At 38.8% G+C, this 15,353-nt stretch overlaps 1 long non-coding RNA gene and 1 pseudogene across 1 annotated transcript in view; both read left to right on the plus strand.

Annotated features, from left to right (window-relative positions):
- Nucleotides 1-15,353, plus strand: part of LOC140700161 (uncharacterized) — a 109,710-nt gene that overhangs the window by 40,143 nt on the left and 54,214 nt on the right. The gene's annotated exons all lie outside the window — the stretch shown is intronic.
- LOC102531219 (DNA repair nuclease/redox regulator APEX1-like) lies at nucleotides 975-1,940 on the plus strand (annotated as a pseudogene).

Consider the following 15,353-nt stretch of genomic DNA (forward strand, 5'->3'; position numbering starts at 1 on the left):
GCCAAATCTGGGATAACTTGAGGTCAAAATAAAGTATGATAATAACAGATTATTGCTCATTGAATAAAATAACAGTCATGAATTCATACCGATGTGAATTAATTAATGAATGATAAGTGGGGAGAAGAGAAAGCTTTTAATTGCAGTAGAATACCAACTAATACATGTGGAAGGAATGAGGAAATTAGAAAATCATCTTTGGGCAACCGTTATAGTAATAATTCAAGTCTTTAGTGAATGCTAAAACCAGTGGGTGAAAGAATAGGAAATTCTCATGGTCTCAAAACACTTCCTCACAATACATGAATTGAAAAGGGAAAAAGAGTAACTTCAGACTAGTGAACCCAGTAAACACAACCTCAGCCATGATCAAAGTTAACATCATCATGAGTAGGACAAATGGAAACCATGTACTCCCTGAGGAGATTCAGTGAGAACATGGCATTACTTCTGAGATGTTCTTGCTAAAAAGGCAGAAGCTGACTCTGGTCATGAGGAGATATCAGATGAACCTGAACGAGGGTTATGTTACACAATAACTGGCCTGTAATTTTAAAAAACATCAAGATCATGAAAGTCAAGGAAAGAGTAAGAAACAGTTCCACACCAAAGGAGTCTAAAGAGACTTAAAAGTAAATACAATACCACCATGCAACTAACAAGGAATTAATTTCCAAAGTATACAAACAGCTCATACAGCTTAATATTAAAAAAAAACCAACCCAAATAACCCAATCAAAGAATGGATGTAAGACCTAAATAGACATTTCTTCAAAGGAGAAATACAGATGGCCAGCAGGCACATGAAAATATATACTCAACAATGCTAATTATCAGAGACATGAAAATCAAAACCACAAACTGGGCGTGCTTGGATAAGGAGGAGCCAGGCTGAGACCCGAGCAGGCAACGCGGTAAAAATACTGCTTTGGTGGGCCACATGGAACTGGTGCAGAAAGGCATTCCTTACAGTGATGCTGAAGCGTGGGGAAAAGGGAGCGGTGGCAGAAGACGGGGAAGAGCCCAAGGCTGAGCCAGAGGCCAAGAAGAGTAAGACAGGAGCCAAACAAACAAACAAACAAAACACCAAAAAAGAGGCAGCAGGAGAGGGAGCAGCCCTATACGAGGACCCCCCAGATCAGGAAACCTCACCCAGCGGCAAATCAGCCACCCTCAAGATATGTTCCTGGAATGTAGATGGGCTTCAAGCCTAGATTAAGAAGAAAGGTTTAGACTGAGTAAAGGAGAAAGCCCCAGATATCCTGTGCCTCCAAGAGACCAAATGTTCAGAGAACAAACTGCCACCTGAACTTCAAGAGCTGCCTGAACTACCCCATCAGTACTGGTCAGCTCCTTCAGACAAGGAAGGGTACAGTGGTGTGGGCCTACTCTCCCGCCAGTGCCCAAAGCCTCCTGTGGCATAGGTGAGGAGGAACATGATCAAGAAGGCCGAATGACTGGCTGAAACTGATGCATTTGTGCTGGTAACAGCCTATGTACCTAATGCGGGCCGAGGTCTGGTACGCCTGGAGTACCGGCATCGCTGGGATGAAGCGTTTCGCAGATTCCTGAAGGGTCTGGCTTCCGGCAAGCCCCTTGTGCTATGTGTGGACCTCAGTATGGCCCATGAAAAAATTGACCTTTGAAATCCAAAGGGGAACAAAAAGAATGCTGGCTTCACTCCCCAAGAGTGTCAAGGCTTTGGGGAATTGCTGCAGGCTGTGCCACTGGCAGACAGTTTCCGGCACCTCTACCCTAATACGGCCTATGCCTACACCTTTTGGACCTACATGACGAATGCGCGATCCAGAAACGTCGGTTGGCGCCTTGATTATTTTTTGTTGTCTCACTCTCTGGTGCCTGTGTTGTGTGACAGCAAGATCCGTTCCAAGGCTCTGGGCAGTAACCACTGTCCCATCATCCTCTACCTGGTACTATGACACCTCCCCTAAATTGCTTCAAGCCTGGGAAATAAGCCCACCAAACTAGCTTTACGTTTCTTAACCCGCAGACATCTTTGAAACTGCTCTCTAGAGAAATCTGCTCTGTATTTCCCTTCTAAAACTACAAACCTTTTAACTAGGCTTCTAGTAACAGACTTAGGTTTCCTTCAGGCCCAAGGATTTTGTGTGTGTGTGTAGGTTTCCTTCTTTCTCTTTTTACATTAAACAAAAACTACTGATGACTTCCTTTGAGCTGTCTATGTGAAAATAAAGAGCCATAGTTTCAAAAAAAAAAAACCCACAAAGAGGGGTCACCTCACACCAATCAGAATGGCCATCATCAAAAATTCTACAAATAATAAATGCTGGAGAGGGTGTGGAGAAAAGGGAACCTTTCCACACTGTTGGTGGGAATGTAAATTGGTGCAACCACTATGGAAAACACTATTGAGATTCCTTGAAAAATGAGAAATAATTACCACATGATCCAGCATTCCCACTCCTGAGCATATATCTGGAAGAGACGAAAACTCTAGTTCAAAAAGACACATGCTCCCCAGTGTTCATAGCAGCACTTAGCCAAAGCATGGAAGCAACATGTATGGGTAAAGAAGATGTGATATCTATACTTTTTATGTATAATATTTACACATATATAAAATGGAATATTACTTAGCCATAAAAATAAATGAAATAATGCCATTTGCAGCAATATAGATGGACCTAGAGATGATCATACTAAGTGAAGTCAAACAGAGAAAGACAAATATCATATGATATCACTTATATGTGGAATCTTTAAAAAATGACACAAATGAACATATCTACAAAACAGAAAGAGACAGACATAGAGAACGCACTTATGGTTATCAAATGGGAAAGAGATGGGAGGAAGGGTAAATTGACAGTTTGGGATTAACAGATACATACTACTGTATATAAACTAGATAAACAACAGGAACCTACTGTGTAGCACTAGGAACTATATTTAATATCTTACAATAACCTATAATGGCAAAGACTCTCAAAAGGTATATATGTAAACTATATAAAACTGAATCACTTTGCTATACACCTGAAACTAACACAACATTGTAAATCAACTATACTTCAATTAAAAGAAACAGAGATGCAAAAAAAAAAAGTACATGCAGTACGTAATCCTTAATTTGCTATAAAGCACATAATTGGTACAAAAGGCAATAGTGAATTGTATCCTTGCAATTTTGCTGTCACTTTTCAATTATTAAAAAATAAACAGCCACATGAATATAGAGCTTTGGCCCTACCATGAACTCAGAAAAGGCCTGTACAGGTGGGGTCTTGAGGCTTAAGCTTAATTAGCTTCATGATAAATCAGTTTCTGCCTGTAAGTACTCAAAAATGGGATGTCTTCCTAGAAATAAAGCACTGACTAAATCAATAAATAAGGGTTATTATAGCACAAATTTGGGGAAATATTTTCCCAGTATCATCCCCTGGCTGCTTCTCTTTATTTATCTTCAAATCCCTGGAGTCATGATGTGTCTCCAACCTAAGCATCTTCCAACTTAAATAATACATGGTTAATCCCTCCCGGTCTGCAGTAGCATTTACAGTGCTTCTCAAATGTCAGCGGACTTTCACCAATCTCTTATTATCTGATGATTGCTACTCTTTTTTTCCCGCCTCTTATCTCCTTGAGGATATCTTGAGCCTCCTGAGAACCTGTATTTTATACTATATGATCTCACTTATATGTGGAATCCAAAAAAAACCGTACTCAGAAGCAGGATAGATTGGTGATTGCCAGGGGCTGGGGACATGAGATGTTGGTCAAAGGATACAGACTTCCAATTACCAGAGGAATAAGTTCTGGGAGTCTAATTACAGCATGGTGACTATTGTTAACAATACTATATTATATACTTGCAAGTTGCTAAGAGAATAGATCTTAAATGCTCTCTCCATAATGACAACAACAACAAAATGGTAATTATGTGAGGTGAAGGGTGTGTGAACTAACCTTACTGCAGTAGTCATTTCACAATATATATGAGTCTCAAATCATCACATTGTACACCTTAAAAAATATTGTATCCTTGAAATTGGCTAAGAGAATTGATCTTAACTGTTCTCCCACACATGGAAAATCATAACTATGTCAAATGATGGATATGTTAATTAGCTTGTTTAGTAATCATTTTACAATGTATACATATATCAAAACATGATGTATACCTTAAATGTATGCAATTTTTGTCATGTATACCTCAGTATAAATATAAAAAGCTGGAAAAAACTAAGCAAACAAAAACCCTTCCTTTTAAGTCGAGGTAGTTATTTTCCCTTTGCTCCTTTTCTGATCAGCTCAAGAATACGATGTGCACACCTTTAGTTAGCCATCATGGGTCCAAACTGTTTGCCAAATCTTGAACATAAATGACATAGAGGCCAGACATATTGCAGTATATCCATAACTTAGAAAAGCACATTGAGATCTCATTGGCTGAAAGCATTTGGCAACCTTTGGAGCAAGAAGATAATATAAATTAATAGCATATTGTAATATGTTATCAAAAATGACTAAATGAATCAGTGCTGTTGAATGGCTCTAAAAGGATGCGGTCTGATGTGACTAAAGCGCAGGGAGTAGGGGGAGGTTGGTGGGGGTCACAGTGTTGAGAGTTTTGATGGGCACACTGGGTGATTTAATTTTATTCTGTAAGCAGTAGAGCGCTGTTGTTCTTTTAATAAATCAGAGGCATTTTTAAGAAAGAACCTGAAGGTAGTGTGGGGAAGAGACTGCTATAAGAAGTCTGGATGTAAGGGGGATTGGAAGCTATTACAAGGGTCCAGATATCATGAAGATATGATCTAAGGCAGTGGGAGTTGAGATAAGAAAAAATTTGCTCAAACCATTGCAGACAAAATCATTGGGGCTCAATGTCCTATTGAATATGTCAAATGATAGGAAACAAAGAAGATACTTGGTTTCTAGCTTGGATGGCTTGGGGGAATGGATGGTGAGTGTGGCAGACACGATTGACTGCCTGTATGACAATTCACTCCAGAGCAGATTTGCTGGTTGCCTCCCAGTAGAACTTGTTCCTTGGTAACAAAACCCTGGACAACGTATAAAGCTGCAAACGACATTTACCAGCCTTCTTTGCAACGAGGGGAGAAATCTTACCTGGGACTTCTGGATAGTCTCTTTAAAGGAGAGAGATTGGGTTCTTGTCCTTCATTTCTGGGACCCTATCACCTAGAGCGAAGATGCTAGCTGGACCAAGGCATGAAAGCCTTATACAGAAGAGCAGAGAGTTTAGAGGAAGACTGGACCCCTCATCTCTTTATGGAGCTAATACAACTGTCCTGCATTGTCTGCCTCTGGATTTCTTCATATATTTAAACTGCTGTTATATTGGGTTAGACCTAATCGTAACTGATTCAACGACATGCTTTCTTGCCTAACAGAACCGTGACTTTATTCAGACACCCACTATCCTCAAGGAAACCATATGGTACAAGAGAAGGAAGCCTACTACAGTGGTCCGTCTCTTTCCATTTTACAGTAGATGATTCGGCAAGTGCTCATGACACAATTCTGGCCAATGGGAGAAGTCTTGTCATGGGCTCCTAGGGAAAGTTTGTTTGTTTTTCTGATATAAAGACAAACAGGAAAAGAAGTAGCCCCCATCTTCTTCTAGTGGACACTGCCCTGTCTCGATATGATGCCTGGAACAGCAGCAGTGATCTCATGGGAAGCTAACCTGAGGATAAGTTGATGGGCTGAAGATGGCAGGAAGTAAAAATAAAAGCAGTTGGGTCTTGCTTGATGTCATTTAGCCTCTGAGTTAACCGATCAAGGGACTGACCTATCTCCAGAGTTCTCATTATATGGAATTGTACATTTTCCTTGTTGTTCAAACCAGTTGGGTCTGGGTTTTCTGATACTTAAGGTTAAAAGCATCTTCACTGATACCTTATTAACTCAAAAATGGAGAAAGAGGTTGGAGGAGGAGGGGGAGGAGGGGGTCTGGAGAGGATTCTGTTATTTAAATGTTGAATTTGGTAATTTGCTAGGAAGCTTGAGCTGGAGGTGGAGCAGACCGTGGGTCTTGGGGATCCAATCCTAGAGCTGTAGATGAGAACTGGAGCCATGGTTTAGAAGAACTCCTCAGGGAGCACACGGAGTTTGAGAAAAGGATCATGGATGAATGTCCGCGAAGTAGTTTCATTTAAAGCATGAGCAAATGAAGAGTCAGAGAAAAGGACAGAGAAAGGGGAATCAAACACCAAAGAGTGGTGACTTCAGGAAATGAGGGGATAGAACTTGAAGAAGGGTTAGTTGCTGCAGGGATGAGACTGTGGGGTTTGTCAATGTGGAGTTCATGACGCCCTTCGAGGGCACTGCTCTAGTGGAGAGGTTGGGTGGAGGCTTGCTTACAGTGGGTTGAGGATACCGGGAGTATTGGTTACTTCAGCAGTTCTCAGATCTTAGCGCTGCTTCATTTTAAAAGAAAAAAGTGATAAGCTGTCACATAGCTTTTGTTAGTTCTGAAGCTGGGCCCAGGAGACTACTTTTTAAACAAGGACTTGAGTGACTCTGTTGTGAGTTGTTCATGAGCCACACCTTAAGGAGCATTGGGCGACTCTTGCCATGAATTACTTATGAAATGAAGAAGAAATGTGGCACTTGAGGCCGGGCAGGGTTGACGGAAGGCATTTATGTTGGGGAAGACTCAAGCATTATTGGAAGGATACCGGAGAGACAGAGATACAGAAGACAACAAAGGTGGTAGCTGGCACATAAGGTCCTAGAGAAGAATGTGGTTGGTAAAGGAAGAAGAATTTTCCAAGACATAAAAGAAACAGATAAGGGTGGGTAAAACTGTCTACCCCAAACTGCTTGCAGCTGGATTTTCTGTGCTTTTTCATTAACTGTCTTTCTGCTTTTTCTGCCCAGCTGGAGATGTGGACATCCTCTCTTTTTCTGGAAACCCATAGAGTTACCCTTAAAGATTCTACCCAAATGTCTCCTTCTCAATAAACAAAGTGAATAAAATGCCTTACATAGAAACTAAAAAAGGATTTTGATTCAATGAGAAAAATATTCTTTTAATCAATCTGATAATTTTTTTAAACATTTACAATAAATGAGCTACCTCCAGACTTAGTGAGTGTCTCATTTTAAGAGATTTCAAGCAGAGGCTGGAACATAGTCTGAGGAGCAGTGCGGGCACAATTGATGCACTGGCTAGAGGTTTGAACCAGACAAGACTGTGTCCTTCTCCAACTCTGAGATTCTAGGATTTTGGTAATATTGGACTAGAAAAACCTGCATGGGGGAATAGAAATGAACAAGCAGGGAACAGAGGCAGGAAGAAATTGGAAACTGGAAGAAATTGTCCATTGGAACTGTGAACAGCATGAGAATACTGGGATAGAATAAAAATAGAAGGGAGGAGGATGGCATTCAAAGTAGATTTTACCTTTTATATGGTTTTTGCCTTCAGTTAGCTCAATATTTCCCTAGCCTCCAGCTAAGTGATGGTGCCAACGTTTGATGTAAATTCCAAGTCGAAACTTGAAACTGCCTCAGGCTATGTCTATACCTCAGTCTTGTAGTGAAGAGAATTTTCAGTCCATCATTAAAGCCAATCCTAATATTTCCAAGGTGAATGTATTGTTGCATAAGGCATGAAAAAGTTGACCAGATGCTATTGGCTTTCAGGCTCTCAGCTTTTCTTGGGTAGAAATGGCAGGAACAATTATTAACAGCCATGGTATTAAATCTTGGCGGACAGTAGACATTATTTGGGAGAGTGAGTATTTTTTTTCCTCAAAAACAAAGCAGTTTATTTAATGACTCATGATGATTAATGTGTTGTGTTTTTTTCCATGAGTAAAGTATGTATGATTACTGCTAAGTAAAAGGCTAAATGCAAATAAGAAAAAAACAAGAATAGAGACAAAAGAGGTGCTGTGCTCATTGTGAAAGACAAAGTTGTGCACTGCTAATTACATTAATTAATTGACATGAATAATGTATCAAGAAAAAAGCTGATTAATATCAGTAGTGATGAACTTAAATTATACGGCAGTCTCTTCAAAGCATTCCACGAATTACGCAGACACTCCTATAGGCACATACCTCCCAGAGCCATCAATTTCTAGTTCCCGGTGAAAAAAACAGGTGTGAGTGGGCTGGTGTCTTGTAGCAAGCGTGCCACAAATGACTGGCAGAATCCAAGCTCAGAACCAAGTTTAACCACTGTCTTGTCTAATCTTTCAAATGTCAATTGGTATCTTAAATCCTTTACAGAACAGACTGTACCATTGGAAGAATAGCAAACATTTGGCTGATATGGGAGTGATGGCAATACTTGAAATGACTTTACAGTGCCTGATTGACTGAAGGAAATGATTTCCTGGTGGAATGGCTCATTGAGGTAGTGCTGAAAACGCTTGGTTTGGTTTCTTGCTCATCATTAATGATGTGAAGCACAAGTACATAACGGGTACAGTGGGACTCAATCTATTTTATGCACCCATGCCTGACTTTACAACGAGGGACCCAGATGCTATTTTAGAATGTGTTTCAAAGTCTCCAGCACACTTCTCCATCTCGATGGATTTCAAGCATCCCCAGCGTCCTTAAGGGAACCATTGATGAACTTCCTTGAAGCAAGTGATTGTACCTTAGAACAACAAGTCCAATAAGTTACTTTGTGGATTACAGACCATACTGTGCGGTCCGTCATGGCTGAACAGCAGAGTCTGAAATAAGTTTAAAGGAGACAAACCAGTTATAAAATCAGCCCAGAAAAACACGGCTCCAAAACTTTGTGGCTAGGCTAGAATGAACATCTCCCAAGCATGAAGACAGTGGGCTTATAACAGTGTAGAGAGCATTCAGCACAGAATACAGTCTTCATTTGGTTGGAGAGTAGGGTATGCAAGGGGGAGTAGCAAACATACAGTAAAAAAAAAAATGTAGGTGGAGAGTTTGGAAGAAAAGGAGTTTGGACTTTTCTTCCTTTGGTAATTTTCCTCTGATCTCCCCAGATGAGATTAAATGATCCAATTAAGTGCCTGTATGATATCTTTTACCAAACACATATCCCAATTCATTGCTACTTCTTCTTAAAGTATGTGATTTCCCCATAAGACACCAAAGCTCTGAGGACAGCTTCCTCTCCCTAAGCAGCCAGAAAAGACTTTGGCACACGTAAGGGCTCAATACATGTTTGTTAAGTTAATGAATGAGTGGGCAATAAGAAGCCATTGACAGTCTCTGAGTTAGGGAGGCATGTGATTTAGAAGAGTTATGGGGCAGTGAGGTTGGAGGATACCTGGGTGCCAAGATTGGGACATCTCCTGCCCCTTCTTCAACTACTGCGCTAGGGGTATATCTCGCCTGGATTTAAGCCACCGATAATTGTGTTGTTGCTTTGGAGAGTGTGGGATCTGAAGGAGAAGCAGGTTACTTCCATCCCTTCCACCACTGGGGAACCTTATTGTTCTCCTACCACAACTTGGTCTTAAAAAAATCACAGAGGAGGAAACTGAGTCTCAAAGGAGCTTGTGGTTTTCGTGAGGTCACACAGTTTGAAGCAGTGAAGCTGAGACTAGATCCCAAGTTCCCGCATTCCTATCCACAAGCTCTCTCCGCAGCTCTCTAGGAAGCTCTATCTTATAAGATTATTTAGGATGAATTTAAGGAGGAGCTATTGCAATTAAGAAGCAGATTATCTCTGGATATGATACGTTGAGGGTCCGTGTAAAGGTAATTATAACGTGAGTGAAAAGACAGTAACAGCTCTGAGAGATTTTACGATGGAAGAGCCTATTGTTTTAACATTAGGTTAAGTCTACAAAAGAGATTTAGGGAGTAAAATGAGTGAAACTAGTAATTCCTGAGCATCCTGATAAGTGTGAGTGAAGAAGATGATGTTTTGCCCCCAAACAATAATAACAAATTGTGACGATATTTATATAACAATAATACACGTGGAGTTTTCTGTTGAACAAAGCGTTTAGAATGGAGACTCTTGTAGAAGAAGGGAAAGGATGGGAAAAGAAGGGGAGGTTGTGGGGTGAAGGGAAAACTGTCAGTGTGGGTGGAAGAGAACTCTAGTTATTGCCAAATAGTGGCAAAACCCCTTCTTTTTTAGCATCAGAATTCTGAGTTTTAGCTGAGTTTATTCCTATACAACCAAAAGCTACATTTCCTAGACTCCCTTATAATATCTGTGGCCATGCTTTGGGTAGTGAAGTTCCATGGTAGGCAGCTTCTAAAATGGTCCCCATTGGACATGCCTCTGTGAAATCTCCTCCCCCCTGAGTATGAGCTGGGTCTAGTGACTCACTGCTAATGATGGAATATGACCAAAGGGAGGGGATGTCACATCGAAGGTTAGGTTACAAAGGGACGGTGGCTTCCGTCTTGGAGTGTCCTCTGTCATTCTTTTGCTCTGAGGGAAGCCAGTTGCCATGTTGTGATCCAGACTACATGTTTATGGAGAGACTCGTATGGCGAGAAATTACTGATGTCTCCAGCCAAGAGCCGGAAAGAACCTGAAGCCAGCCAACAGCTTCATGAGTGATCTCAGATCTCAGTGATCTCTGCCCCACTGAACCTCCAGATAACTTAGACCCAGCCAACACTTTGATTGCAGCCTGTGAGAGATCTAAGCCAGAAGCACCCAGCTCAGTTGCACATGGATTCTTGACCCACAAAAACTGTGAGATGATAAATGTTTTTTTTGTTTGTTTTAAGCTAAGTTTTGGCATAATTTATTACATAGCAGTAGATAACTAACACAGATATTAAGGAAGTGCCATGAGGTACATCCAGAAAGTCTCCTAAAAGGAATACAGCACAGCCATCATGCGCCATGCTGCCTGGAACATGGCTGTGCTGGTTGAAGCTCCATCAGCCATCTTGGCTCATGGAGTCAAGGACGCTCAAGGACGCCCTCCAGGCATGTCAGAATGATGGGTTGGAAGAAACTTGTGGAAGTTTCTGAAGACCTTATGGAACTCCCTTACTGATCATGGACTGCCTACCTCTGGACTCCTTAACTTAAACTTATCTAAAATAGCCAGTAGTATTTTGTGTTGTGTTTTCTGTTGTATTGAACCAAACCTAATGTTAACTGATATAGGTGGATAGAAATAAGAACAGTGAAAAGCAGTATGAATCGGACTCTAAGAGAATAAACAGTGAGGACAGGGGCTTTTGCAGGATCGGCAGCAAGTGCAGGGGTATTTATTACAAAAGGGAGAAAAAAGTGTCACTAATTGCTGTTGTCAAGGATGCCCTGAGTAACACACCCTGGTAACAAAGTCAAATAGGAGTCCCCAAGTTACATGTGACCTGAGTCCACAAAGCTAAATATGGGCCCCCTGGGCAAAACTTTATAGACGTCATCTGTCCAAAAGTAGTGAAATACTCATCTCTGAAATTTATGAACAATTTAATAAGCTCCATATGAATGTTGTGTACACAGTGCCTAATACCAATTTCAGTTCTATTTTATTAAATAGATATTTATTGATCATATATTATGTGCCTGGCAATTAAAATATTATCATTTTATCATCATCATTATTATTATTAACATTATTTTATATTTATTGTATAGGCAACTTAGAATAATTAACACAAAAAAGTGCAAATAGATGCTGTGTTGGCTTTATTTCTCACAAAGGAAAAAAATTTCTTCTGAATATTGGCAAATCAACAATGGGCCATTTTGTCTGTCGCCTTCATCACATCAGGGTCCAAAGGGAAAAAATCAGCCACCACTTTCAATGTGCCTCTGGCATTAAATCAGCTATAACCAGGAAAATACATTCTTGACGTGCCTTCCTGATAATTCTATCTGCCAAAAGGCAAGGAAATCAGTGAAGGGGGAAAAAATTCTACTTTGGATCTAATCACAGCCCACATGAAAGAATTTGTTGATTAAGTTCTAGAACCCTGGAAAAATAAAGTGATGTGGCATAATATTTTGTGACAGTCAAGGAGAGGAAAGCTGCATATGTTCAGCTGGACATATATCAGATTACATTTCTATTGATGCTAATCATTATTTTTTATTACAAAATAAGTGTTCATTGCAGAGGAATGCAAAAAATGTAAAAAACTGCAAAGGAAAAAATAGTGTAGTAATCTAGAGAAAAAGCTGTTAACATTTTGATGTACATTCCTGGCTTTTTAATACCTGCATTATGTTTCTCTTGTTATACAATTTGTATCATACTTTACATAAAATTTTATACCCTCCTTTCTTCCATTAACAATACATCATAAACATTTTCCCATTTTATTACATGGTCTACTGAGACATTATTTTAATGTCTACATGATACTCTGTTAAAAGAAAATACTGAGTTAATTTTCATCAGCACTGTGTTCTAGACACTATGTAATGAGTATATTATTGGATTATCTCAGTTAATGCTCATGTCAATCATCATGTTAAGCACTTTTAGGATTCCCATTTATACTGAGATTTAGGGTAAATAAATAACTTGCCCAAGGCTCTGAAGGTAAGAATTATAAGATTCAGATTTGAGTCCAGCTAACTTAAAACTAGATTCTGTGCTTTTAACTATTATCTTATAATGTATCTTTTATTGTAGGAATTTATCAAATTTGATTTAACCCAATCCCCTATTGTTGAACTTCTAAAGTCTTTCCATTTTTAAAGTTACAAATAATGCTGCCATTAACAACTTTAGCCATACAAAATGTGAATATCCATTGTAATTGCCTTAAGATAAAGTTATAGAAATAAACTTGTTGAGTAAGAGAATATGAACAAATCAAAGATGTTTGAAATAGTTAAAAATATATTTGCCATTTGACAGAAAAATATATTTTTCTTTAAATTTATGTTTCTTAGATTACTAAGGAGGTAAGATGTTATTGGCTTTAAATTACTTTTAAAATACCTGATAATATTTTTAGCATAATTTCTACTGACTTTTATATTTTCATTATTGATTTATAAGTACTCTTTACATTTTAATAATAGTCAACATTTTTCATAACTTCAAGTTTTTTTTCTAAAAATTGGCCTTAAAATTGTATTTTTGGTGACTTTTCCTGTTTGAGATTTAAAATTTGGGGTAATATATCAATATTTTCCATAATTATTTTTTCATTTGCTGTCGTGTTCAGAAAGACTTTGTGCTTTCTGAATTTGGACAAACATTTAACCCTATCTTTGAGAAATTTAAAAGGCTTTCTTTTAAAAATTAAATCCAGTCTTTAGCTATGTAAATCTTACGTATTTTTAAGTATATGACCTGCAAGTCAAATCGTACACAGCAGTCTAGGCTATAAGAGAATTGGTTTATATGTTATGATCTCATTGTACCTTTGACTACTTTTTAGTGGCTGGTGAAACATAATTAGGGTTATGTTGTTATTTGGAGACCGGTCATTTTCGCATCTTTCGTTTGTCTCTGAGAAACGATAGGTTATATCCCCGGCAGGATTGCCTGTAACGCAGCTCTAAGTGTGTGCAGTGCAGAGTGGGTGTCTCAGTGGGTGACAGACCATTCTCTTCAGTAAAATCTCTTTCTTCATCTATTGGGACTGCCTTTAAAGGAAGTAAATAATTCCTGTTCCTCACAAGCATTATGGTGTTTCTATTGGCATAATCTTTTCATTCTTTCAGCTGACAGTCTACAGTTTCATATATGATACATTTAGCATTGTTATAAATGACAAGGTACCCATTTCTCTGTGGTAGTATGCAAATATTATGGCTCAGTATGGCTGATATCCCACTGAATCCTCTATTTGTACCTTTATTTTTCCCCCATCAACCTGGATGCGTCTTGTTGAAACTCTTCCAATAGATCTCTTGATTTGCAGATTAAGCTCCTTCAAGTAAATTGAAAGAGGACTATTTTCTCTATCAGAGTCCTACTTATTGTCATGCATGCCAGCAAGTAGGGTGGTGTTGGAAGCTGGTAGGACCAGGATGAATTGGTGCAATAATAAGTAAAGGATCAAGCTTTCTGAAATTTAATTTTTTAAGACATCTGGAATTTATTTTGGTATATGGTGTGAAATGGAAACCTAATCTCATGCTAGTTTTCTTAACAAGTAATGATTTATTTTCTCAATGATTTGAAATGCCACCTCTTTCATATATTAAATTTATACATTTAGGTATACACATTTATGTACATATATTTATACACACGTATCTACTTCTGGGCTTTTTATTTCCTTATTCTTTTCCATTAGTCACTTTCTTAAGTCTTGTCTCATATTGTTTTCGTCATTATAAGTTTAAAGCATATTTTAATATCAGATAGTTGTAATCCAAATCACCTCCTGCCAGAAATCAATTCATTGCCTCTCAGCTCCAAATTTACCCTTCATTGAGTGTTCTGGGAAAATGGAGCTGGATCTTTTAAATATTTTCCCTTGCCCACTGGTATGATATCACTCTTTGCCAGCAGAGGGCGATAAAGAGACATTGTAAGAGAAAGGTGTCTTCCTTCTCAGTCCTGGAGTGCTGCTCCCTGGGCAGTCTGCAGTAGGCATGATTTCTCTAGTGCCTCGCTCTTTCACTGTACAGTCATCAGACATAACCAGCAGTCAACAGACTCCCCAGCACTCCGTTTGGGCAGTTTTGTGGGAAGATGCTGTTAATGAGATATCATCCAATGAACAGCTTTCCCCAGCACCTAGAAGGCAGATTTCAAGCAAGTGCCTTTGGTGCACAGTGACTTCTTTGCCATTCTGTGACCCATGGGTGTGCCGTGAACAAGATGTAGGTCTCAGCCCCGGGAGAGCTTCACCCTTCTAGAAGCCCTAGAATTTATGGCTGCTTAGTTTATATGCTACTTTAAAATTCTTTAGCTCTCTCTACTTCTTACTGACGAATCCTTCATTACTTGAATCCCCCTTTACAGTTAATAATTCTTACTATTAAATTTCCCTGATTGAATTATTACTTCTTTTCTGTTGGACCCTAAATGATACTATTCTTTTCCCAAAATTTCATAAATCCTCTTTTTATTTTTAGATGAATTTTGGAATATATAAAATTCAAGAAAAGTCCTTTTAGACTTTCCATAATAATTACATTAATCCTATACATTAATTTGTGATAATTAACATGATTTTAATATTGAATGTTTTCTTCTAGCTAAATCAGTCCTCCTCTGTGTTCTTCAGAGGAAAAAAGTCATTTTCTGTATTTAGGTCCTAAACATTTCTTGTTAATTTCCAGATACTTTGTTGGCTGTTATTATAAATGTGATCTTTTACTGTTATGTTTTCTATTTGAGTCAGAGGTAGTGGTTAACTTGATTGATCCCTGGAAATTTGGCTCTCAGGGAATTAGCCTTCTTCAGAACTTTATGGAACTTGGATAAATCCAAGCATTAAAA

The sequence above is a fragment of the Vicugna pacos genome, chromosome 12 (assembly GCF_048564905.1).
Source record: "Vicugna pacos chromosome 12, VicPac4, whole genome shotgun sequence".
NCBI lineage: Eukaryota > Metazoa > Chordata > Mammalia > Artiodactyla > Camelidae > Vicugna > Vicugna pacos.